The following is a 26,659-nucleotide window of genomic DNA, read 5'->3' on the forward strand; positions in this document are numbered from 1 at the left end:
CTTTAATCAGTATTTCTTTTCTGTGCAGTAATGGTTTTTCCAAGAGCTGTAAATATCAACTCTATCAACCATCACAATTCCCACTTAACCTCAAAAAGGACTTGTCCTGGGGGCTGGGAAATTAGAATTCAAATTCTTTTGCATCTGCAGGTGTACTCATACAACACTATGAAAATACATAACATTCTTAAAACAAGATTATGCTATTACAAAGAAATTAGCAAAGACAAGAACATCTGCTGGGGCCTGATGTTTTGCTTGATAAGTACCTGGGTGGGTACCAAGCCAAGGCCAACAGGAGACCTGGAGTCTGGAATGCACTCGCCACTTCTGCATTAATAAACGAAACAAGCTGTGAAATGCTCCTAGTCAACTAGGTGGACGATTAAGCTGTTAAAACAATTTCTACCACAGGTGTGGCTTGGGCAGACTACTGGTGCCCAGAAATACCCCTACCCATAGCTCAGGAATGTGAGAATCTGAAGGGCCATTCCCAGCATGCAGTTTTCCTACCTCCACAGGGCTTTGGATCCTAGAAAGTTTATGAGCTTCAACATGAGCTATAGGCTACTCTGTGTTGGTTTGCCACAGCATCTGGAAATGTTCCTGGGTGTGTTGAATTCCCTAGCCTAGAGCAAAACATATTTCCAAGAGCTCAGTCAGGCCAGACCATGAGGTGGGTCAGGGGCCTCTTGGAGCTGTTAGGTCTGCAGTTGTCCTGGGGGTGCACAGCTGTAGGCTGCTAGGCAGCAACATTTCATGAGGCTGTGTCTGTGGTGCCCCCACATCACCACAATTAGCAGTTGAGTAGGAATTTTAAGTGCTGTGATTTTTTGATTGAATGGTCTAGTGTTGACTTGCCTCCAGGTTCATGGTTTTAGGTCTTTTATTGGGCTGGCACACAGCATTTAGAGCTCACATTTGGCAGTGGGACTCAGGCCATGGCTGCAAAGTCTCAGCCCTGGTTTTCCAATAAAGTGTCTCCATCTTTTCTTCTCCTTCTGTTTCACTTGGGAGGAAAGGAAGGAATAAAAAACGGGCTCAGAAAGCACAGCTACCCAGCCATGGGGGGTAAAGCTCAGAAGCCCTTGCTTTCCCTGGAGGAAGCTCAGTTCATTGTCAGCAGATGGGAAAGGGAAGCTGGGGGTGGGGGCATATTGCCTAGGGTCTGCTTTGATGTTGGCATGTTTGTTTGCTTTCTGCTTCCTGGACCCCTGCCTGAGGGGCTGGGACTGTCAGTTGTGGAAGAAACACAACAGGACGGCCATCAGCAGCGTCAGAGAAGACAGCAGCAGATGTTGACAATAGGAGGGGGTACATCAGCTTAAGCCAGATCAGGGAAAACCTGAAAGGATGAGATTGTGGGGTGAAACAGGAAGACAGGGAGCTGTGCTGAGGTAGTAGGTGACTGTTGTGGGACAGCAATGGCAATTCAAATAAGGAAGGCATAGGTGGAGACATTTGGGAAGCTGTGCAGCAGAGCCTGCCACGAATTTGTCTGAAAGTTACTAATTTTCAATACTGACAAAGGTCATGTTTGCCTGCTTAATATATGAAGATATCACATGCTAACAGCATATGGCCCTACAAGCCTTCAGTCAGCACAAGGCCGATGTGTGCTAAGTAGCATGTCTTTGAGGCCACACAAGTCTATGTGGTGGGCTTCACGTGGGCGCCAGCTCACTTGAGCCATACTTCAGGCAAACCAGAAGCCATGACAGCTTGTTAGGATCTCTGCAATGTGGCATGGGTCAGACCTGCAGCTCCTGAAATATTTTCAGAACTTTGCAGGTTTTTTAACCTGTTTACATTTATGGTTTCTCATGGCTGAGAAATGGGAATGACCAAGATAATCTCTCATTAACAGGTAAGAAAGTAGCTCACAAATCTGTGTGTTTTCAGGTTATTTACAGATCCACTGTGATCCACACAGAGTAAAAGAGAAGGTAAATTAGCTTCAGAATTACTCAGTCAGAATTGCCATCAAGTAGTTAATATTGAAAATGGTTGACTAGGTCAAACAAGACAGGATGGAAAGCCACAGAATGTCAGCCTGTATCTCATAGTAGCAATGGAACACCCTGCTTTTAACTAGTCATTTATGATTTGCCAATAGACGACTGAATGCAGTGACCCTACTTATGTCCTGGCAGTGACTTACTGGAAATACAGGATCCATATTATGGGTCAACTCCAGAGTGAGTTATAAATAATTAGAGCTTTAACTGTGGTTTTCTATTAATAGAGATATTTTTCTCCATAAATGATACATCTTGTCACCTCAGTCATTTGTATCTTTGTTACTCAGCTGACATAGACAGCACTGTAAGATACAGGTAGATAATACACAAAATAATAAGAAAACATGCAGTGCAGTGTAAAAGCATTGATGTGTAAAACGTTATACCGAAGTGTTTCCTGCCAGGAACATTCTTCTGAGAGAATTCAGGGTGATACACATGCAAACAAGCAACGCTGATCCAGCCACTGTGTAATTGCCCTTTCTACTATCAGTGATCTTGTCTCAACTGCAGGCAGAAGTGATGAACAGTGTGTCTTTGGAGACACTTCTGAGGCTTAATGGAGCAAGTCTCAGTTTTGATTCCACCGGAAAAAGGGAAGATGGAATTTTTATTCCAGAAATTCAAGGAAAGGCATATTGGATATCTGATACCTGAGCTACTGAAAGTACATGAGTGTGTTCCTCTAGACACTTCCTCTAAGCAAGAAGACTTAAATTACCTAATTGAAGTGGAAGCCAGTTCTGTTACATGAAAATCACTTTGCAGGAAAATGATGAAAAGAAAGAACACCAGAGGGCACTATTTCGTTTTGTTAAAAAGATGTTTGCAAAGTCATGTCAATACAGGGGTCATTTGGGATACTCATTCTCTTTCCTTTTTTGGTGTCTCCAGGCGTCTTAGAGAAAGCATATCTATTTTCAGAGAGAAATTACGTTAAATGGCTATTTTTCCCTGCATGCAAATCAGTATTGCAATAATTAGTGACGTGTACGATTAAGCATTTAGACCAATTCTTCAATACTTTTCAAGAAAAACACTGATGAGCAACTGGATCCTTGTGCTCAAATGTCTCTTATGTGCAAGTCTCAGATGGCCTTTGACTGGGACCTGAAGTTTCAGGCCATTTATCACACTTCTCAGAGAATGATTAATTTGAGAAATTAATAGTTTCTATTTACAGCTCACTATGAAATTATTGGACATAAGGTTATTAGTAACATGATGGACTAGGCAACGAGATTGAAAACATCATATATGCACATGCTAACATGCTGGAGTTACGCATTCATAACAATGTTTCTGTTTATTCTGTTTTTACATGTCAATCAAGAAAATAGGACTTAAGAGGAACTCTGGATACCATATGTTGATGCCTGATGGGGAACACCTACAGTGACTTCTATTGTTCTGGTTAATTCAGAGTGCAAAATGACAGTCTGTAGAATGGTATGATTAAGGCAAGGGAACATCAACTTTTGGGGGGATTTAGCCCTAAATTTAGGGCTTTAGGAATTTCACTTCCACTTTATTATTAGTCATAAGGCTATTTAGCATGATAACGAGCCCGAAACACACATATCATGTCTGTGGTCAGCGGTATCTTTCTTTCATTATATAGTGATTGTAAGACCAGGCTCATTGAACACAGAAAAAAAAAAATATTTACAAAGTATTAACAACTATGTTTTAGATATATGAGGCAGGCAAATTAGGTGCAACCTAACCCAAATAAGCTACTTGAAGTACATCAAGATTAATTTATTAACCGCTAACCACGGCTCTGCATATTATAATTTTAAACAGTTGAGAAATATTTACATTTCTAGTATCAGGACTGGAGGTGAACCAGACAACATCTACATCTACAAAATGTGTAATTGCATACACAAACAAGGTTTGTGGACTGCAATTATCCACTTCACATGGTCAGTTAACATGAATGCACAGATCCAGCTTGAGGCCACAAGACTGATGTCTCCACAGACTGATGGAAAATTAAAGATGTGAACAAGTCTAAATGAACAAGCACCAATGCAGTTCACCCTATAAAACCCAAATCAGACCAAATGGGAAAAGAGATGGTGGGAAAAGATAAAGCTTACTATTTTTGCTTTAAATAAGCATTTCACAAGAAAACGAAATCCCAGTCCCAAAACTCTTGTACTTCGCGTGTTTGGCCAAAGTTAAAATAAAAGCAACTGATCAGAAGGGGAAAAATACTCTTGTTTTTCAGAATAACTGGACTGAACAGACTCTGCTTCTCAGCTCGGGCTGTCAAAAGAATGTCCACTGAGTCGCTTCAGTCAAGTCTTACAGAAGAAGGACCAGGGTATTGGCTGCTTTTCTGACTTTAGCTGTAGAAGTTTTGTTCACCTCTTGTCACCACACTGCACTGAGTTTTACATGTGACTGGACATCCTAGCAGCATGGATGCTATATAGCAGGTGTGACCTTAAATGGGAACACATGCCCTAATTAACCATCTGGACCCAAGTCTTGTTTTCCATAGTCTGTCCACAGAAGTCTGTCTGTCTGTCTGCATAATTTTTTGACATCCAAGTGTAAATTAATACTGTGGGCATCTTTAATAGCTTCCCTTTGCCTGTATTGTGACCTACCAGAATGTTTGAAGAAGCATTATATTTTCTGTCTACACAGACGTTAAGGAGGCCTCGCAGTTATATTATCTCATCTGTGGTTATTCAGCTCCAGAAAATCCCCTTTTCCATGATACAGTCGGAGCCCAATTTACCACATTCCAATTAACTACCTCTCAGTATTAGTTTTAATGTGGTCCATTGCTTTTACCTGTGATGGGTTTTTTTTTGTATATACAGCCAAGTGGTTAGCCAAAATTCAGGATCTTACAGGCTTAGGAAAAATAATCATGTTTATGTACAAACAAGTTATGCATAATCCTATTTCCCTAAACACAGGCAAAATGAAAAGCAGGTAGCTAGTTTTTCTCAAGGTATGTAAGTAAGTTTTTCCAGAAGTCCTGAAGACTCTCTGCTTCCTCTCAGGTTGACACTTTTGATCCCTTTGCCACTGAACTGGGGCTCTGCAACTGAAAGGCCAAACTTGGTCTTTCAGACATGAAGTCCATTAAACCTTGATTCTGACCTGACCTATTTACACTGAATTTTCTCAGGATCTGTCAGGGTCTCTCTACTAAGTGCCTTTTACCTCACTTGAGTTGTATGACCTGCTGTGTGGATCCAAGACAAAACTAATGGCAGCTATGAGCATTGTTCAGTACAGAAGTATAAATATAAATAAATATTAAAAAACTCTTTCCTGTGCTCAGTTTTTCTGTCATAAACTAGGCATTACTGAAGGTGAAAGGAGAGCTTCAGGAGGATGTAGAAATAGTAAATGTAATGTAGTCATGATCTCCTGGACAACTAGGGTGACCCACAGTGGGTGCTGTGCTTTTGTAAAGCTGCATATTGCCTTATTCTTTTTGTCCTATAAGGCACTAGGAAATCAAATTAAGTAGAAGAAACTGATGCCTCATAAAATATGCTGTCTTGTTCATTCTTAGTCTCAGAGTGGCAATACTAGATACTGCAATATTTCAAGTTTCTTCATTCTAACATATACGTACTTTCCTGATATGTATTTCACCCTGAGGTGACACAAATGAACAGAAAGTGTTTTTTTCTCCAAATTTTTTTCCATTACTGATGAAAGCAGTAAGCAAAAAACAGTATTGACTTCACTTCCTATTTTGCGTTTCATTTTTCTTGTTGAAACTGACAGCATAGCTGTGCATACTGTTTGCGTTTTTTTGGCTGCTTCCCTTAGAAACTGAAGGATATTCATTTCACTTCAGTGAAAAGCCATGACACAGCAGATTTTCTTCATTACAGTTGAGTAGAAATGTTCTAGAAATACAAGTCTGAGAACAAATTGCTACCTCTTACATAGTTTGTTGCTCTCTGCAGTACTGTTAAAGACTGGTCTGCCCTTGTCTCATGAAATTCATCCTTTTTCTGTAAGCCTATGGGATCTATAAGAAACAGTCATGCCCTGCAGTAGAGATTTAAAGACTTAAGAGATACTTAGACCTGGTCCTTTGCACAGGACGGCACATTTCATCCAGTATGATTTTTTTTAAAGTAGAGCTTAGTTTTAATAATTGATCTTTCAGACTGATTAACAGCTCCTACTCCACTTCCGCTATTAATCGCCATCAGAACATATTTATATTACCATTGCTTCATATACTAAAAGACAGGTGAGATAATTCTTTAGGCAAACACACTATTCCATTTCTGTTGCGACTTCAGGGGACACTGTAACATCACTGTCTGCTGTGTCCTTTTCTGGTTCCAATCTGGAATCAAGTACCTGTTTGAGATATGGGGCTTCAAAGTGGTTCAAGGGCTCGTTTCAGCTCTGAAGGATGAATTTGTTTCCCTTTTTTTTTCCTGGATTTTCAGTTCTTTTGAAGCTGAGTTTCAGCGGGTACAATATCACACAACACACTTATTCCGGCTTAGCTGAGTCACGTACTTAGAAAAAACCCCCACACTTTCTTCCTATGCTGCTTCTTGCATGTCTTCCTGTTTTCACAACTGCAATAGGTCTTTAAAAGAGAAATCTTCTTTTTGTTAGATAGAATGACCAGCATATGACTGTACTGGTATTGATGCTGAGACCTGGTACATTAGAGATAAGAATTGCTTCCAGGTATGATAACAATAATAACTTTCTCTGATGGAAAGGTAATGAGTTCATATTTACATAGGGAAAATCAGAGACTGAAACAGAATACTGAGTGAAATCTAATTTCCATCTGACTCTCATGAACACTTTTTTTTTATTGGTTCCGTATCTTAGAATAATCAAAGTGTTTTGTTCTTTTTCCATGCGGTAAGATTATGATGATTGTTATTTCAATCATTATCAGTCATTTACTGTTTATTGTACAGAAATAAGGAGTAATGGAAAATGAAGAATCTGAGAAAAATGCTTCCAAAATATTTACGAATCGGGAAACTTTTTGTAGTTCAGATAATGTGTTCAGCAATCTCTTGTTCTACCCAGTTCATCTTTGGTGCCAAGAACTGAAAAAGCCCAGATTCTGTTGTTCTTTCTGCTTCATCAGTTTATATATCATGTAGAACATTTTTTTTCACAGAAAGTATTCAATCCAACAATTCCTGCAGTTATTAAACAGCTGCCAAATTTTTGCCTCAACTTCTCTGTTGAATGGGTCTGTATTATACCCATTTATCAAGCTATGACCCCTCTGGATGAAGTTATCAAAAGCTTAATTAAATATGTCGCTACAAAACATAAAATTGATCTGAAAATATTGTGAGTTCTTTCAAGATCTGAGTTCAGGCTTCTGTTGTTTTTATCTTGCAGTGACTGAAACCTCATCTGTTGCTACATATTTTATACCTGTGTACAAGGAAGAATCCCACTTCAGTCACTATGCTATTCATGTCCTAGGAAACATACACCCTCAGATTAGAGTTTTAGAAGTCAAATGGAGGAAGTGAACTTATTATTTTATTTGAAAAAGTACCTTGAATCTAGTCACACCTCCCACCGAAACCAAAGGGTAGCTTTTTATATGTCTCTACATGTTAAAAATATGTACTATCAGATTTTAATATATTAATATCCATGTTATATGAGTATTGCAAATGTTCAAATCATGTAAATATAAGGAACATTGAGAAATTGCATAATTTAAAGCTCTCCTGTTTTCCGTGATCTGTGTGGCTGCAGTATCAGCATAATACTTTCTAATCTTTAATAGAATTATCCTCAAACATACCCATACATGTGAGGGGAATACAAGTCCTGCTCATGGGCAGGAGACATTAGCAGCACATTGGAATGAATTTCCTGTAATCCTGTTTGAGACTAAGGAGGGACCAGAAGACAGGTTTTTTTCTAGTCCCCAAACACCTGAAAGTAATAGTTCTAGTAACATGTTTTCTTTTCCAGTAATTAATAAATCTTAGGAAAAAGCTTTTTCCCTCTCTCTCTCTTCATCATGCCTCAGTTGAAAGACTTTGAACAGAGGTGCCCATCTATCTGGCAGTGGACAAGAAAAGATGATTGTTTATTTACTTTGCTGTAATTTGTAGTGGGCTTTTGTTTGTTTGTTCGGGCTTTTTTTAAAGGAACTTTTAGGTCCTAGATACCTCAAACTTGGCATCTGAGATTAGTGAGTACTTCTGACCTTACTCTGTGCAAGTCTCATTTCCTTGTATGGGAAGCAGGGACAATATATACCATGCCCTAGGGAAGTTCTGAAGGTACACTAAATAGTATTTGTAAAGTAATTGCATGTTATAGAGTTGTGAGCACATAGAAAAGCCTAAGAGAGCATAAATAATAGACACAGTGGGAAATAAAGCCCCCACTGAAATAACTAAGTAAATAAGAACTGCCTGTTCTTTGCACTGGATGGAAAAAATGTTGTGCAGTCACAAAATTAAAAATTATACTACATATATTAAAGGACACCTAACTAAGGTGTTCTCTCCCAGCTTTCTTTCTTTTTTTTTTATTTTTCAAGTTAATATTGATCTTATAACATCATCTTGCTGTTTGTACCACAATAAAAATGACCTTTAGTTTCATTTGGACTATGAATTGCATTATTATGTCATGCAGCAGAAGAATTTTGCTGTCATTCATACTGGATCATGAGATTAATCACAGGAAGCACAGCCCTAAATGAATTATACAGATCATATCAAATGGAAGTAAAATCTTTTCACCACACCACTATTCACTCCCTGTACAGCACACTGCATGGACTGTTTTTAAACGCTTGAATAAATGTGGTAATTTCTAAGGAACTATTTTTCAACCCCCTTCTTGCAAAACTAGGATTAGTTTTTCCTGTTTTGTCTAGTAAGACATTAAGCCTTAGGTGCTGTGGTTTCAGCTGGAAGAATAACATGGATGACTGGCATAGGGTCTAGTCTGTGGCCTAGATGGGAGCATCCAAAGCTTCACTTTAATTATAAAGGCACCCCTGAGATGAACACACCCACATTTGCTGGTAGGAATTTGATCAAAATGCCATGTGTCCTATCCTGCAGTAAGTCGAAACATTCTCTGGTTGTTTCTCTACTTTACTACATACTTAGTACAGGTAAATATACATACAAAATATAATATGCCTTACAGATGGATTTAGGAACAAGAACTCAAAGATATGCTGATTACCACTTCTAGCAATCAGGTCCTCAAACACAGATTTTTAGGCAAGACTACCATCGTGCATCCATGCTACCTATCCTGAACTTTTTTAGGAGTTATGGTGGCTTTGCCCCATCTGTCTCTAGCCCAGCTGCTCCCTCAGTCCCTCTAACCCCTGCAGCCCGTTAGTAAGTGTCCCAGCACTCCCCATGGTTTGCCCTACAGCACAATATCCAAACACAACTACATCATTCCAGTTAGTATATGCCCCCAGTTCCCGAAGATTGCTCAGATTCAAACAAGTAATTGTTCCCATTGAAAAGCAATAGGTGGAATTTAGGCCATAAAATTAAACCAGTTTCAAATTAATTAACAGCACCTATGCTAGCTGAGGCAGAAGCAGAGTTCAGCTTCATGGGCAAACAAGAACCATTTTCCTTTTATGCCTAGTCAGAAACAGAGGTTAAGACAGTAGATTGATGCAACATGAGGCAAATTGTCATTCTGTCACTTGTAAATCCTGAAGGCTCAGATCGGTGCCGCGCTTTGCCATTTTCACTGTCTCTCTGTATTCTCAGGTTTACAGTTACCATCATCAGGGTATTAAAGCTCTGCAGGCATCATCTACATCTGTCTGCACCTGGCAAATCCTGCATTCTCTCCCTCATATATATCGTACTGCTGAAAAGTTGGTTTATACATTCCATGCACTCAGGGTTAACCTTACAGTCTTAAAAACTCTTGGCTCATAAGCCATATAAAGGGGAAATTAAAAATGAGAAGGAGGGGAACAGACAACAATTAAACGCACTGAAATGAATTAAGCTTTTTGAAATGTGCTGGTGACCTGAAAAGAAACATGCCTGTTTCTAAACGCCTTCAGTACTTTCATATAAGACACGTTTTTCAGTTTCTCTGCTTTCTATCTTGTGGTCAATTTGGTCTTGAGTGAAGCCCCAGAGATATACCAGTTTATTCCAGATAAGCATCCATAAGATTACTTGCTTATCTGAACCTTGTCCAGAGCTCTTTGTTTTAGAAATCAAACCATAAATCAACTTCCTTGTGGTATTCCTAGGAATTATTTATTGTTGGCTAGGCTGGAGACACTGTAAGATAGTCTTTCTTGTGGTATTTTGGGACTTCAGATTATAGCAAGATTACTGCAGGCTCCCAAAACAGATATGGACACACACACAAAATAAACAAAAAGGACCCACCACAAATTTCAAAGTGCTGAGCTACTTATGAAATGATCACTGTCAGAAAGAGGGAGCTAAATTCGGTTGTGTCTTCTGGTATAAATCAGGAGTAATGCTCCTACCTTCGGTGGAGCTATTATGAATCATCAGCTATTAAACTAAAATGATATCATACTAAACGATCTTCAAACAAAAACATATATTGTTTCATCTTCTCTGCCGAGGTCATTGTCTGAAGGAGGTTTCATGACAATGTAGAATTAAGTTCATTTTCTTTTACAGAAAAAAAAAGCTGGATCCAGAAGTTCCTGCGTCTTAGAGCAGTCTCCTAATCATCTACATAGACTGAGGTCAATAGAAGTCAAAGATTATGCTAAAATGCAGTAAGTTGTTTTTTTTTTTTCCCAAGGTAATTGCATACTGCCCTAGACTGAAACTACCACTGCATGAGAAAAACATTTCCCCACAGAGCATTTGACTGGAAGACTGTTTTCCTTTAGTGGTGGAAGTTGATTTGTAGTGGCTTGTACTGTGCATGTTTTGAGTGTCCACAAAATTCTCTGCCTGATTATGATGTACTTATTTGTGTGGGGTAATCTGAGATTATTTGCTTTCTGCTGCGGAAGGTGGTGAGCCAGTGGCTGTGCGGTCTCCAAAGCCTATTTTTTGTTTCTTGCTCTGTTTTTTCAGAAAACAGTGTGACGCACTCTGAAAATGGCGAAGAAGTAGAAGATATGATGAATCAAGAGGGGCCTTTGTGTGGTTCACTCACCAGCCTTCAAGCTTATGGGCCTGGTACTGAGTGGATTGTTCACAAATGACCCAGTGCTTCTTGTAAAAAGCAAAAGCTATTCCCATCTGAGATGACAGGGAAGTCAGTTCAGAATGGGAATAGTGGGAAGCCAGTTAATTCTGTCAACAGCCTCCTCATATCCTACCCACAGACAACTGTGTCCGCTTCAGGAAAAATGTGCTAGGATTGAACCGTGATCAGGGTCTGGAGAAGAGGCAGGGACTATGGTCCACACTCCAGTCAACCACTGTACTAATTACCCCATGTACCAGCTAGAAGTAACAAGCAAGGGAAGAAACAATGTTGATCTTACAAAACAGGGAGAAGGAGGGGGAGGTGGGCGGATAGTGGAGGATGGGAAGACAACACAAGAGAAATATAAAGGCTTTGGATTTGACTTTCTCTGATTGTTCAACCACTCCTCAGGCGAGAGGAGAGCTGGCTTAGTTGCCAGCGAGGGTCTGTAGCTGGGGAAGTGGGCTTGTGGCTAGGGAGCTTCAAGCTGTCACTCTGAGACCTCTTGACTGGTTGGGACATGGTCAAAAAGAAAGGATAGAGGATTTTTTTTTTCGTAGAAAGCAAGAGATAAAGATCAGTGTGAACTTCATCAGAAGAAGAGTTGAAGAAAGCAAAGGAAACAAGAGCTTCTAAAAAGCCTGAAATGGGGCATATTTGCTGCACTCTGCTAACTGAATTTATGGGTCTTGCATTGTACAGCCAGACTAAGCTGTCCTTTAAAAGCAAGAAAGTTAGAGTAAAAGCCTCGCCCTCTCAGATATGCTGAAAACTTCCAACAGCAAATTTCAGGCAAACTCATATGACGTTCCTGAGCTGACAGGCAGCCTGAATCACAGAAGTCTCAGAAGTCATTAGGCCCCCAGTAAGCCCCTTAGAGTACCACAGAAATAGCTCTTTAATATCAGCGTTAATTTCCCCCATGAAGAAAAAGGGTGAGTTTCAGTAGGCTGAATGCTGATGGCTGCAATTTGGACACCTCCAACTAGTAATTCTGTATTCCTGTTACAGTCAACAAAGTCCTGGTCAGATACGTTCGATCCTGATTCATCTAAACCTCAGTCAGATATCTTAAAGGTCCCTGATGAATCACAGCCCTGAAATACCCATTTCTTTCCATTAGATGCGACAAGAATTGAGGGTGACTAACTCACAGAAGAGATACACCCATGAAGTCAAGTAAAAAAGAAAGAAAAAAAGAGAGGATAAGGAAAATGAAATCTGGAAACACAAGGGTCCCCAGTGTGGCAATGATGCCTAATGAAGACCAGAACCCCTAGTTCTATTGCCATAAGAAGACCAATTCTGCTGTGGATGGAGAGGGACAGGGAGTTCCCACAGTAATTCAGTTCCCACAACTAGAATAGGAATTTGGCCTGTTGCATCAAAGTTTGTCAGCATGAGACTTCAAAATCCTTTTGAGTTTTAAGGTTTAACACTCTATTCAATTCTGAATTTGCCAGTTGCTGTACCGTTTTATCTTCACAAATCCATATGCTCTGCTGCTTCACAAAGGACAGACTTTTCCAAGCATAAATATCTTCAGCTGTTAAATCCCAAAGAATCCAAGTTCAACTACAAGACAGACAGGCTACCAAAAAAAAAAAAAAAAAAAAAGGGGAAAAGAAGAAAAAATTCTTTTCACAAATGTCTTACCTTCCAGAAGTAGTATGCTGGGAAGGAAATAGAACATCAGGATTTCCTGTGATGTTATAACATCCTGGGAAAAATATTTATAGTGGTGGGAATCTGAAACCAAGTGAGGATCAGTGATTTGTATGGTAATATCCAGAATACTACACTGCCTTCCAGTAAACTCTGAATTCAAGATGAAGAGGCTTTCAAGAGAATCTGGGTAGTCTTTCGTGTTTCCCCTCCTTGTACAGATACAACTCCTAAACTTCCATTTTTGACAACAGTTTTATTATCTCCACTATGCAACCTCCTCAAATACTGCATACAATTCAGCTACAGGTTTCCCGTGAATCTTAATTAATCAGAGGGCAAACACTGTATTTATTCACGTACACTTACTGTGTATCCAAGTGGTACCCATTTGCCTCATGAATTCTGACTCTTGTAAGCTAAGATTTAGCCTAGATTACTAATTCTAGCACAGTTTACTAATTCTATATGATTTGGGACTGTTTCAATTTTACAGCCATCTTTATATTTTAAAATATGTCATTTGTGAACCAGAAAACAAATATATCAGAGAAAATGCACTGGCTGTATTTATTTTACTAAGATGAGTTGAATTTACTTTTTAAAATTGGATATTCTAGTGTTTTATTATAATGCAAAACCTGGAATTTCTTCCTCAAATTTCCAGATGGGTCTCTGAGGATGGTTATTGCTATTAGTCTTGCTATTAGTCTTGCTATTAGTCTTTTCACACAAGGACTTACAAAGGTTCACCCATTACTGCCTTATAGAAGAGCAACACAGCAATATGTCCATCCTTTAGAAGAGGCTGAAGTCCTTAGAAAGAGGTAGAACAACTTGAGTTTTACACAAGAACTGAGAAGTCCTGCACCTAAACTAACACAGCCCATGATACAGAGTGCCAGGGACTGTCATATCCATGCATAAATGCGGAAAGGCCCATCAATGTTTTATCTGAAATGTTCTTTTTTGAAAGCTCTGGAAGCTATTTGATGTCAGTGAAGTGCTTGTTCAGTCATTAGTGGAGGATTTCCCTCCTGCAAGACTCCTCTGCATAAATACCAGAAACAAAAAGAAACAGATAATTTGAAATTGTATGCGTCTCCTCATTATGAAGTGTCTGCTCAGGCAGCACATGGGCCAGGAGTAGGCTAACCATTTTTCCTTCCCTCGGGGAGGAGTGGTAACCACTGTTTCTTGGCATTCACTCAGCCCTCCTGCTTTGGCATAATCAGGAGCTGGAAATGTACCGTGACTAAGTCTCTTTTATACCAAATCCAAACATTCTTGTCAACGCCAAGATTCAATTTGCATTTTCAATGCCAAAGGTCGGTAGACTAACTCCACCCTCTGTGCATTAAGTCAATCTCACGGATGAAGGGAAAGACCTATTCGGCTTAATTTAGATTAGCAAGGGACAATGTTGAGACTTGCTACATAAATTATAGAGAAAAATTACAGAATATGGGGGAAACAGTCCCTTTTTTGGTTTTTTTGAAGAAAGATATCTTGTGTCAGTGACAATCTGAAAAGGAGACTTTTACCTTCAGACATGGCTGAGCCCATTCTCAGTTTTTAATTGGAAATCCTAAAGAAATTCACACACACACCTCCACAAGTCAGAACAAGTGGTGCAACCATTATAGGATGGAGGGATCAAAAAGCAGTGTGGACAGAGGAGAAATTAGGGAGTCAGATTGCTAGCATAGTCATGGAGGTATTTCTTCATAATTATTAAGGCAAAATACAAACATTTATAAAACTTTAATAAACCAGGTTGTCAGAGATGTGGAGGAATATCTTGATTGTACTACCTGACAAACTCAACTCTATCCTCAGTTTCATGCTTGGCAGACATTTCACTTTTCTCCCCATCATATATCTGTCCTTCTGATGCACTGCATGCATGCTTTCTTGGCTCTCTCCCCATTTATGCAGTCTTTGCTCCCAATTTTACCCTGTGCAGCATCTCTGGAGGAAGCACCATGTCTGTGACAACAGCCTATGCAATTGTAGCTCTTTTATTTTGATTTTCTTTTTTTCCTACATGATACTTCCTTATTTTTTATTCACTGTCACAGCCTTTGCTGTCATGGCCTGACTGAGCCTTCTGCCTTTTGTTCATTTTTTCCCCTCTGTCCAGTATTTTCAGTTTGTTTGAAGATCAGGCAGATATTTTCTAGAAAATATCTGTGCTTTATTCCTTTTCCCCTGCTCTTTATTAATCGAGTGCTATCCAAAGGATCTCAGACTGCTATCAGCTGCCTCCCTCTGTGTCTGCCAATTTCCTTTATTCCCTCATTTTTCCTTTGCTTATAAGTTCTTTCCTTTTATGACTGAGCATATTTCATGATCCCCCTCAACACCTAAGGAAATATTCCTCATGTCACTTTCTTCTCCCCAAAGAGGCAAACTAAATCTTTAAATAACCTTTTACTTTCTGAAAATATATTTAATTCATTTATCTATTTATTTTTTTCTGTGCAGGCTTCATGATTTCTCTGTCCTTTTCACCTCTGACAAGTGATCTGATTTCACTAAGCTTTCCTCAAGTTGTATTTATCGAAGAATATTTTTCCAGCTTTTCTTACTTGCTGGCCTTACATTCAGCAATAAATTTAAAGAAGGCTTTTCCTTTCCTGTGCTTTTCAGTGTAGATTTCAGGTGAACTTCCTTCTTCTGGTGGCTGCTGCTCTCATGTGGTGTCAGGGTATTCTTGTAATTAATGCAGAGCCAGGTCATAGGAATGCTAAGGGCACAACGTTAGAAATAAGTGAGCCTGAAGGGCCTCTCACTAGCTGCATTATGTGGTATGCACACTTTTGAATCATTCCATAATTATTTAGCACACCTGCACAGATTAAGTGGGCAGGTTAAAAAAGGCAACTGGGTCTTCCTGGTTGGGGCAGTATTGTCTTATTTGGGCTGTGACTACCTGCAGTAGGCACAGATAAGAGCACAGGAACCCACCATGACACCCGCAGTGTAATGCAGCTCCATGTCCCGTCTCTGATCATGACCAGCATCAGAAAGAAGGTGTGGAAAACTCCTAACATCATATAGTCACAACATGGATTGAGTCTGGAAGTGTGAGCTTTAATGTCTGTTCCAACATTTATCTTAACTTTGGTTATTTTTATTCCAGATATTCTTATGGGTCATATAAATGCCCAAGAGTATTAAAACAAATCCTTGCCTCCTCTACATTATATAGGCTTTTCTGTCTTAAATAAAACCAGCACTGCAGTATAAAGTTTGTGGACCAGAAATGCAGAGGTCTTTGCGTAAATTATTGCAGGGCAGATGGCACAGGTATGTAAACTCAATATTGCTGATTTCTGAAGCTCCTGCTCTGTTTTAACAATATAACCCTTGTCAGATTAGGACCAGTTGAATACTTGTCTGTAATACAGAGGGTGGATTTTTGGAAGGTTACTCTTAGTTCAGTTGCTCTAGGTTCCAGGGCTGAAGTATCTTAGAAGGTATTGTTTCAGGCTTTCATGAAAGTGCATAACTTTCTGGGGGATCAGTAGTTTTAACATATGGAAAGTTTGTGGCTCAACATGTATGTGTTGGACCTGTGTCAAATGCAGACCTCAGTGAAATTACTAACTCAAACCCTTCCTCAGATGTTGTCAGCCTTGCTGATGTGGCAGTTGTAGTTTGCTGGCTTGGTGCCATGGTGCAGGTTTGTAAACTGAGCATCTTCTGCTGGCTGATGTGAATTCACAGATGCCAGAGTGCACTGCTGTCCTGGGTGAGCTTACTACTGCCTCTATGTCGTACCTAATTCCTAGCTGCAATTTTGCAATCTAATTCTTCAAATTCAGTATCTTCCTCTGTGAAGACTTTTTTCTCTGCCACATCCCCGCAGTATAACTAATCAGAAAGAAGGGAAATTCTTGTCTTTCTTCCAAACCTATTCCCCATGCCTTTTCTTTCGTCACTGTTGACAACTCTTCCATCTTCCCAGACACTCAGATTGATAACAGTGAAACTATTTTTCACTCCTCACTTTCTAATATCCATGTCCCCATCAAATTTTGTCTTCTTTGCATGTATAATCTCATAAACCTGCCTCTCTTTTTCTTTTGTGTCACTCATCATTTTTCTCTCATGGCCTACTTCAGCCTCCTTTTTTTGTGCATTCTCTGGCACTCAGCCTCCACTGTGCATCCTACCCAATGCTCATCTGTAAAAATATTTTTTTCTTCCTCAGCTGAATCACTGTTGCTTTCTTGCTTTATTTTTTCTCTCACTCTTCCTACAACCAGTTCAAAAACATTGACAGAAGTTTTGTTTCTGCTATGCTCTCTCTCCTGTCTTGGATCCTGTCATGATTTCCTGCCTTTCTCACTCCTCGTGAGAAACTCCTCGTGTTTTGTTGTGTTCTCCCTTCCCATCCTTGGATGTGCTATTTGGGTCATGCTTCTTCCAGTGTGCATACTAACCACTTATTTTATTGAAATCTTTGCCGACATACCACCTTTGGTGTTTTGTACAGCATTATCTTTTTCCTAATGTGTTGCTTACTGTTCCTCACTGGAGCAGTACATGCTTCTCCATATCAAAAGTCGCTACTTGTGTATTAAATCACTTAAACATTTAAGGTCAACGCTTGATATAATTTGTGTCTTGTATGTCTTCAGTTTAAATCGTATTTTCTTTCTCTGGAGTGGGTATTCTGGTACTGGAACTCTGTTTTATCAGTTAATGGGTATTTGGTATTGTTGTGGCTAATCTCCAGTGAGAATCATTACAGATGTCACCAAACCCAGTAGAGAAATGGCAAAATTAACAAATATTTCTCTTCACTTTTCTGTGGGACCACAGCATCCAGAGTAAACTTTCTCTGTTCCAGGCATGTTCCACCCCTCTGCCTTGTAAGTGCCCTGCCAGGTTTCTGAGTGCATCCTTTGTTGAAAATATAGACAGGAATTTGGCAAGCACCTTTCTACAAGGCTGTCAAGGTTGTGCACCTTGTGTGTACAAGTTTTTTGAGGAGGAATATATTACAGAGAAAATACAGTGAGTGCTTAGTATTCATCTCTTTCACCTTTCCGCTTTAGTAGCAGTCTCCTAAGAAAAATGCTAATGCTTTTCCTTCAAATCACACAGTATCAGATGTGTATATTTTATATTTACAAAATCTGGGGAAAATGGCCAGTATTGAGTTTTTCCACTGATGTACTTGTACAGCTGTTTAAGAACCTTATCACCGTATTGGCTTAATCTAACAACACAATTCTTGCTGCACAAGAAATTAAATTAAATTATATTATACACTCAGTTATATGTTATACCTACAGAGCTGCAATAAATGTGATAGTTCATGGCAGCAGCTACAGCTTTCATGTCTCAAACAAATTCAAGACTGATGTGATCTGTCTGTTTGTTTTAATTATAAAAGCTGTAACTAGTGCTAGGAGTATTATTTTGGAACAGGCTTGTCAAACAGAACTTCTCTTTTTGTAGATATTTTCATTAAGAGATCTACTCTTCAAGCCAATAAAACTCCTTCCAGTCTAAAGAGAAAACATTATAGTCCATGGAGAAGTATTACTTTGCCTCCTAAGCATCTAGCTACATGATGCGATACATACATACATACATATATATTTATTTAAACATCAGTCTTTTCTGCAAATCAGTTAATTTTGGCTGCAATCCAGAAATATTTTGAGGCAGTTTTATGCATGATTTCAAGAGTAAGTGGTTTCTGCTTGCTTTTCAGTCTGTCTCTTTCGCGAATAATGCACAAGAGCTAAAATACTTAAACTCTTAGCCATATATATTAGAGCTAAGAAAATAAAACCCTATTGGAGTGACTGTCTACTTTGAGTATGAACATAAAGTTAGTATTTTTCAGCAGTGATTTCTGAATATTCATCCTGTGACTGTTAGCTGACACTGCTAAGCATGTTACCCACTGTCTTCAGTTGGAAGTGTAAATACCTACACACTTTTTTGCGTTCATGTTATGGTTTAAACAAAGTCAGCCATAAACCACACAGCCCGTCCACTCACTCCCCCCCTTCTTGCCCTCCCCCTACACCCGGGGGGATGGAGAGGAGAATCGAAAAGAATGCAACTCCCACGGGTTGAGATAAGAACAGTTTAGTAACTAAGATGTAACACAAATCACTACTGCTACCACCAATAATAATAATGATAAAAGAAATAACAAGAGGAAAGAATACAACACCTCAACACCAGCCGACCAATAACTCGCCCCACTCCCCCCAGCCGAGCGCCGACCAATACCTCGTCCAGCCCTGCAGTCCTAGCCCTTCCGGGGTAACTCTCAGTTACATCCTGGGCACGACATGCTGTGGTATGGAATATCTCTTTGGTCAGTTTGGGTCAGGTGTCCTGTCTCTGCTTCCTCCCAGCCTCCCCTCCTCCCTGGCAGAGCATGAGGCTCAGAAAGTCCTTGGCCAGACCAAACATTCGAGCAGCAACTGAAAACACTGACGTTATCAGCACTGTTCCCAAAAGATCAAAACACAGCACCGCACTAGCTCCTAAGAAGGAGAAAAATGACTGCTGCTGCTGAACCCAGGACAGTTCAGAAACAGTATGAATACATCAGGAAAGAAACTCACCTTTTGAAAACCTTCATGAAGTAAAAATAAAGCCAGCTTTATTAATGATGAGCCTTCACAAAAACAACTCGCATATGATTGATAGATACATAGATAGTTAGGTTGGATTAAGTAGGTAGGTAGGTAGATGGGTAGATAGATTAGATAGATAGATAGATCAATAGATAGATGATAGATGATAGATAGATAGATAGATGATAGACAGATCAACAAAAATGTGCTCTTCTTCCCAGGTATATTAGTTCTACAGTATTTCATATTCTGTCTCAACAAGATACAAGTTTAAGATGGTACTTTTCATAAAGGTATCTCAAAATACATGTAAAGTAATAAGCATATATGGATGTTAGAGAGGAAAATAAATATTCACAACTATGTGGGATGAGAGAAATTGTAAAATAGTGTCTGTAATGAAGAAATTAAATGCAGATATATATAATTTTCTCATCAGATTACAGTAGATTAAATATTATGGTTCCACAAAGAAAATAAGAAACAATATAAAAATAGGAGAATTATTCGCCTTGTAAAAATATTTGCCGAAGGAATAAACTCCTTGAAACCTAAATGTTTACATCACCACAGTTTAAACAAAAACATCTTTAAGGCAACTTGGCTTCAAAGATTAATCCTGTGTGTGGGAATAGGAACTCTAGCAATGGGACCAGCTTTGCTGGGCAGTTCTGATTTATATGTGATTTTAAGAGGCAGACTTGCCAAGTTTATGTTCCCTATGAAATGCTGTGGGCCAAAGCCTATTCTGGTGCCAGCCAGCACAGTTCTTCTGTCTACAGACATATCTAATAAAAATGAGCCAAGGATATGTCTCTCAGAGTTCCTGGAATAGCCACTTCTATAATTAACTATTAAAGTATCCAATGAGAAATTTGTCAGACTGGTGCGACTAAGCCCTGGCTCTGATGGAGTTTACTGCAACATGCATGTTATGTATCAATGTTGACATGGGTGTACCCATTTATGAACTTAGGTTTATTTAAAGTAATTGTGTCTAGAGGGATGTAGTACATGTTTGCAGGAAAGATCATAATATTCACTGGCATATGCATGCAGTCATATGCCAAAAATGTTAAATATTGTGTAAATGCACAAGGTTCTGTTACTGGCACCAACAGCTGAAGTCCAAATCTAAGGCAATTCCCCATGCATAGGCCTTGTGACATATGTACTGCTATCTTCCTGAGCTGGATCCATAAAATTTGCAGTTAATTTGGAGGGTCAATTCCACATGAGGACCCCTATTACCCTCTTTTGAAGAGCAAGTGGAATTCAGAGATTTACCAAGGGCAGAACTGAGTATTTTGCATCATGTCTATGCTGCCCTAGGGCTGCTTTCATATTCTTTCAGGATGAAAGACATGATAACACTACATGTGTATAATATTAAGGATATGGTTTGGTGAAACAGAAATGCAGCAAACATTAAGCTGCTGATCAACTCATTCTCACGGGATTCTCAGGCCCAGGATGATGTTTCAGATGACAGAAGAAGAGAGAGCATGCTGTGTCCCGTGTTAACAACTGGTTTGGAGTCTAGAGTTCTCAGACTACTGTTGGTGAGGCTCCAGAAGCTTAGGGTAGCAGCTTTTCACTATCAGGCTTCTACGTTTTTCTGTGTTGCATGGGGAAAAAAAGATGATTTCAAGATATCTAGATTCTTCCTTGCACAAAATAAAAACAAATGCTGAAACTTGGTGTGCATGTGTGCATATATGCTGTATAAATGTATATGTTGAATTCTTGTATTCCAGCCATTGCTGACACAGAGTTGATGCATGGCGCTGGCTTAATATTAAGTTTTGTGAGGTAATATTTTATACGGATCCATAGGCAGAGGTCCATCTAGCTGCTGAATGTTCTGGCACTTGTTGACTCTGTGAGGCAGCTGTGATCCGCTTTGTGTAGAGATTGTTTTCCGCCAGACAAAGCTAATTTCCAGAAATTCCTAGACAGTAGTGTCTTGTGAAGACAAAGTGTCCAGATGTAAATTGAAGTCCATATTCTCAGCTGGGGTAAAATGGTGTAATGTTGACTTCAGCTTTGCCATGCTAAAGTCCATGCAAATTCACAGGTTGGATTTGACCCACCATTTAGGATGTACCCCAGTGCTAGACTGCAGATCCTTCAAACCACTCTGGATGTTATGGGCAAACTGAGGAAATTTCTATTTGGCATGAAGCTGCCACATGGGAAAGACACATTTCAAGTTTTTCCAATGAATAAAAAATTGCTAGTGAATGTTCTGGGAGAACTACAACCCTTAAGCATTTGATGCAAATGCCTTCAATTCCTCTGCCAAGTAGCACTAGTCTCTATGCAGATGCTAGCATGTAGCTTTCCAACATGTAAGTATGAAATATCATGTCCCTTTGGCAGAGACATATCTTACAAATCACTATTTTGGGAAAAGAGCATTTACTCAAGGGAGGAGAAGAAACTTTCTGTATGACAGAAAAGTTGTCCCTTGTACTTGCCAAAGTTTAATTATTATTGTGCAGATCTCCCAAATGTTTGGTGATATTGTTTTCTAAATTCCATGCTTGCCTTTTTCGTGTTGTTTTTTAAATTCATAATAAATAAAAAAAAAACCAACCCTGAATATTTGTAGCCTAAATTTCAATGTGAAGCAGGTCATGTTACCTAAATAAGTAACTGCTTTTAAGAAAAAGTGTTGTAAAAATACTTTTTGATTAGTTGTAATAAAAAGATTTGATTGTGAAGAAAGCAGAAGCTCAGAACTTGCCTTCTGTTGTTATCAATGAAAATAGCTTATGCATTTTCTCTTTATTTCCAAATACCTAGCTAAACTACGGCCTTCTCCTTTGAATAAATAGTAAAACAAGTAGGAATTCAATTAATATCTGAGACTCCTTTGAGTGACTGCTAGGCTTCTCATAATTAGAGAAACAGTGCTCTTTTCAGGATCAAGTTTGAGATCAGTCACTTGAAATCCTTACTCCTTTTTTTACATGGCTACTGATCTTTTGGGGTGACCTTAGGGAAGGTGTGTTATTTATGCAATGATTTAATTGTACTGCTTGGAAGTAGGAGATGATAATATAATCTCATTTTCTTTGTTCAGTCTTTAAATATTTTTCAATAAAGAATACTATGTGGTTAAAATGTAGGGAATGTTGACCTCAGCTGAAAGCTTTCTGCTGAATTCAGCCTGTTTTGTCAGGCCATCTAAGAGTAAAAGATTACTAAATGGTGCTGCTGCATTTTTAAAAATCCTTTCACTTTGAAGTGCATCAGGTTCAGAACACTGTTTGTTCCATTGGGGCTTACAGATCTCTGGATGGTTTTTTGTTCATAGTTTTCTAGCACCTAAAATTCTTTGAAAATTCTAGGTGTTATAGTTTCACATTAGCCAGAAGCTGCAAGATGACCCTGAAGCAAAATCTTGAAATCTTCTGAAACTCAACAAGGGCCTCCAAGGCCCAGATTCTATTCAGCAGGCGAGGTTTGCATGTGGTTTTGAGTTTTATAGCAGTTTCCCACAGTTCCACTTTTAACATCTCTTAAAAATTATTTTAAAACAAGTGAAAGGAGAAATAGCCTAATGACATAGCAAAAAGCCTGAAGAAGGAAAATAGTCTATGATTCAAAACATGGCATTGCAACTTTAAATACCCTAGCAAATTGTGGAAACCAAACCAAAATTCAATCACATTTGCAGGTTTGGGTTTAAATAAACAGCACTGCAGTAGCAAATGGAACATTCTCACTCTACAGTTTACATTTCAGAAAAGCCAGCTCTGGAGGCCAACTCTATTGTGAGAAATGGTTTCAGAATCTTTTTTTTTCTTCACTTGCTTTACATTTGGGCATAGAGGTAAACCACTGCATGCAGTCAGGCCAAACATATAACCTGAAATTCAGTATGTGCTGCTTGTCATGCTATATGACACAACTAGACCATCTTTCCAAAGAGGAATTTATGTTTTAACATTGCAGAGTTTGCATGAAAATATACAAGGTATGTATCTCACTTTTTTACTTCTCCCCAGACCTCTGTGCTGTTGCCTTCTTCTCCATCAGTCAGAGATAAGACCCTATAAAAACCTGGTCTTCTGTAGGAACACTGATGTCTCAAGAAGGTTTAGCTAGGTCTTTGCCATGTTTCCATCTGCATATGAAAAACACAATTTAAAATGTTGTAGTTCAGATATATAGTGGTGAATCAAAACTAAATATGGTGCTGACAAAAGCTTAGCAGAAGGCCTCAGCAAAACAATTATCTATCCACTCTTCCCTGCAAAAATTCTTTTTTACTCTACTAGCCCTTTGCCAGAGCTTTCTCTTACTTCCCAGTTGGTAAAATGAATTTCAGCACTCTCCTGGTGAACAACCCATCACTTGTAATTGACACCACATTTAGGGGGCTACTAGCTTTTTCCCCACCAAGGCTTAGATCCGTGGACGTGTGCCCTGAACCGTGTATTAGGAGAAGACTTGCTCAGCATGCATATTTTCTAACATATTTTTCAGTAGCACCAGAGAGTCATAAATCTGGTCTTGAAAGCCTAAGCAAACAAATTTTTAAATTTCTTTGTTCTTTATGCTTTTAAATATTTTTACATCCTTTGAGATATATATATATATGTGTGTGTGATTTTGACTGTTATAGCCTAAGGACCACAGTACTAACTGCACCTTATGAAAGTGAATAGATCAGCTTCCATAACAACAAAGAAAACATTATTTAGGTTACAGGTACTTAGATTTCACGTTCATTAAATTATGTTGAATTTTAAACTATACTTGAGATAGTTATTCCCACTCGTGATCACTTTTGTTTAATGCTATAGTCATGAATGAGTGAGAACTGAAATGCTCAGTTTATGCCCACATGAATGTGCACAGCCCATTACACTACTAACCAGACATTTCCTGACATCCTGCATTTTCAAGGAATCTTATCTTTCAACAAGATTTGTAACAGGCAGTTCAAGTCACACAGACACTCATATCTTAAACATCCTTTCCCCTGAACTTGACAAATGCAGGCTTGTCAGGTCAGAGACTTTCAGAATGCTGTTTTAATGATCGTCTTCCCAGCCTGTTGCTTTGATCTGGGTACCCCTTCCTTATGTCCACAACTGGCTCTTCATCTCTCCCCCCAAACAAAAGTGACTTCACTTCCAAGACCATTCATGGCTTTCCTCCACCTATCTCTTCTTCATTATCAAGACATCAGCTTCCACCTCTGATTGACCTGTGGTGTTAATCTTTATGGCTGCTTGTTGTATTTTCAAGCAAGACCATTTTTTCTCTTGCTTTCAAGTGACCTTTCATACTTGGGAAAGACACCTTAGTTGTGACAGTCACCAGCTCTCTTCTGAGACCTTGCTTAAAGCTCTTTTTTTCAAAAAATATCTAAAAGTACTTTAATGCTGATGTTGCTTCAATGTTCTTTCTGTGTGCTCATAGTGTGTCTGCATCCTCCTCTTCTGCCCTGCCTGACATGTACACTGCAGATGCTTTGTGCAGGTCCTGTACTAGGGAGTGTTGCCAATGCAGGGTCCTAGAACATGGTAAGAGTATTTGAGTGATTCAGTGATATAAATCAAAGTAATGAAGATTTTTTCCTCTCCTAATTATGTAAAAAAATGTCCAGTATGCTAATTTAAAAATGCAGCTATGTCATAAGTATCTTAAGGGGACCATGCCTGTCTTATAAAGTTGCCCTGACATGACTATATTTGCTTTATATGAATGGCTCACATGCATCCTCCTCAAACTGATGATCTTCTGCCAGCAAAATTATTGACATGAGCATCACTGTTGCTGGAAGGAAGTTCTACTTGGCTTTGGTTATGACTTTCAGGAAGGCAGTTGAAGTACACCCAAAGAACACTTTTCTAGTCAGCAAACACTGCATTTGCACTGTATGTACCAACATAACCATGATTATAGAAACTCTACAGTGCAGAGAAGAGATGAAAAACAGTAAGGAAGCCCATAAAAGAGGCAAGCAGTGACTGCCTGGCTCCATTGACATCCATGGAAATTTTGCCATTATCATGAGTGAACCTAGAATTTCACAAAAGATGTTAATGAAACATCATAATTAGAAGCCTTAAATGTAGAGTATGCCATGAAATCCAGCTGTATAAATGCCATGAATCAACATCCACATACTTTTAATGATGTTTAGGTAGGTCAAAGCCAGAGCTTATCTGAGTACTAAAAATACAACCTGTATTTTCTTTTCAGTGACCTCTTTCAGATTTCTAACATTGAGGAAAGCTCAACTCCCCACAAAAGGTAGTGAATAAATAAGAAGAGATTCACAACACTTTTCCTTAATACTCAACTGACAGGTTGTAGAATTTTAAGGGAAGCATGAGGCTGTTTGAACACAATCCCATACCTCAAGTGAAAGATATTTCCAGGCCTTGATCTGCTTTAATTTTGTGGGTTTATTGTTTTTTTTCAGATAGCTAAAGTGGAAATCTGTAAGACTATTTAACCCCTCAATCTGTCTTTTGTGATAAAAGGTCAGAGTTGAAAATGACCAGACTATAAGCTGTTTCTAAGACACGACGTGGATAGATGTGGTATAAAACTGGAAATGAGTTTTCTGATGAGTTTAGGAAGTCTGTTTACAACATGAATGTAAACAAAAATAATTCCCAACTTCAATCAGAATGGTAGAGAAATAATCCAAGCTTAATTTCATTCAGGTTGCAGGGACATGAGGTAACTATTTTTTTTTGGTTAAGTTTTGTCTAGAGACATCTAACTTCAGGAGAAAAATTGAGGTGGTTGTAGAAAATATGGAAGGAAAGTCAGCGATCCTTGTTAAAGCAATGATCCTTCCAAAGATTCCTCTCTTAGCTGAAGTATTTTGATGTGTGCTTCATTTGTTCCAGTTTTGCACATGAAGAAGACAGAAGTATGAGTCAGGATAGCAGGGGGGAAAATCACTGGAGTGAAAATAAAAATAGAATCTTTTGTAACTTTTCACGCTGACTTTTATTCTAGCAGCATGCCAGAAATAGGGGCTTCTAAAGACATTCCAAAGGAATGGCCTTTTAATTGTCCTACTGTTATATTGCTCAGTTATGAATCTTTTTTGACAGAGTAAGTGCAAAAAGCTAAGAAAATGTATTTATAATCTTTTCCCTACTGTCTTTGCTCCTTTCCTTCTCTCAT

This window comes from Lathamus discolor, chromosome 5 (assembly GCF_037157495.1).
Source record: "Lathamus discolor isolate bLatDis1 chromosome 5, bLatDis1.hap1, whole genome shotgun sequence".
In the NCBI taxonomy this organism is placed as follows: Eukaryota; Metazoa; Chordata; class Aves; order Psittaciformes; family Psittacidae; genus Lathamus; species Lathamus discolor.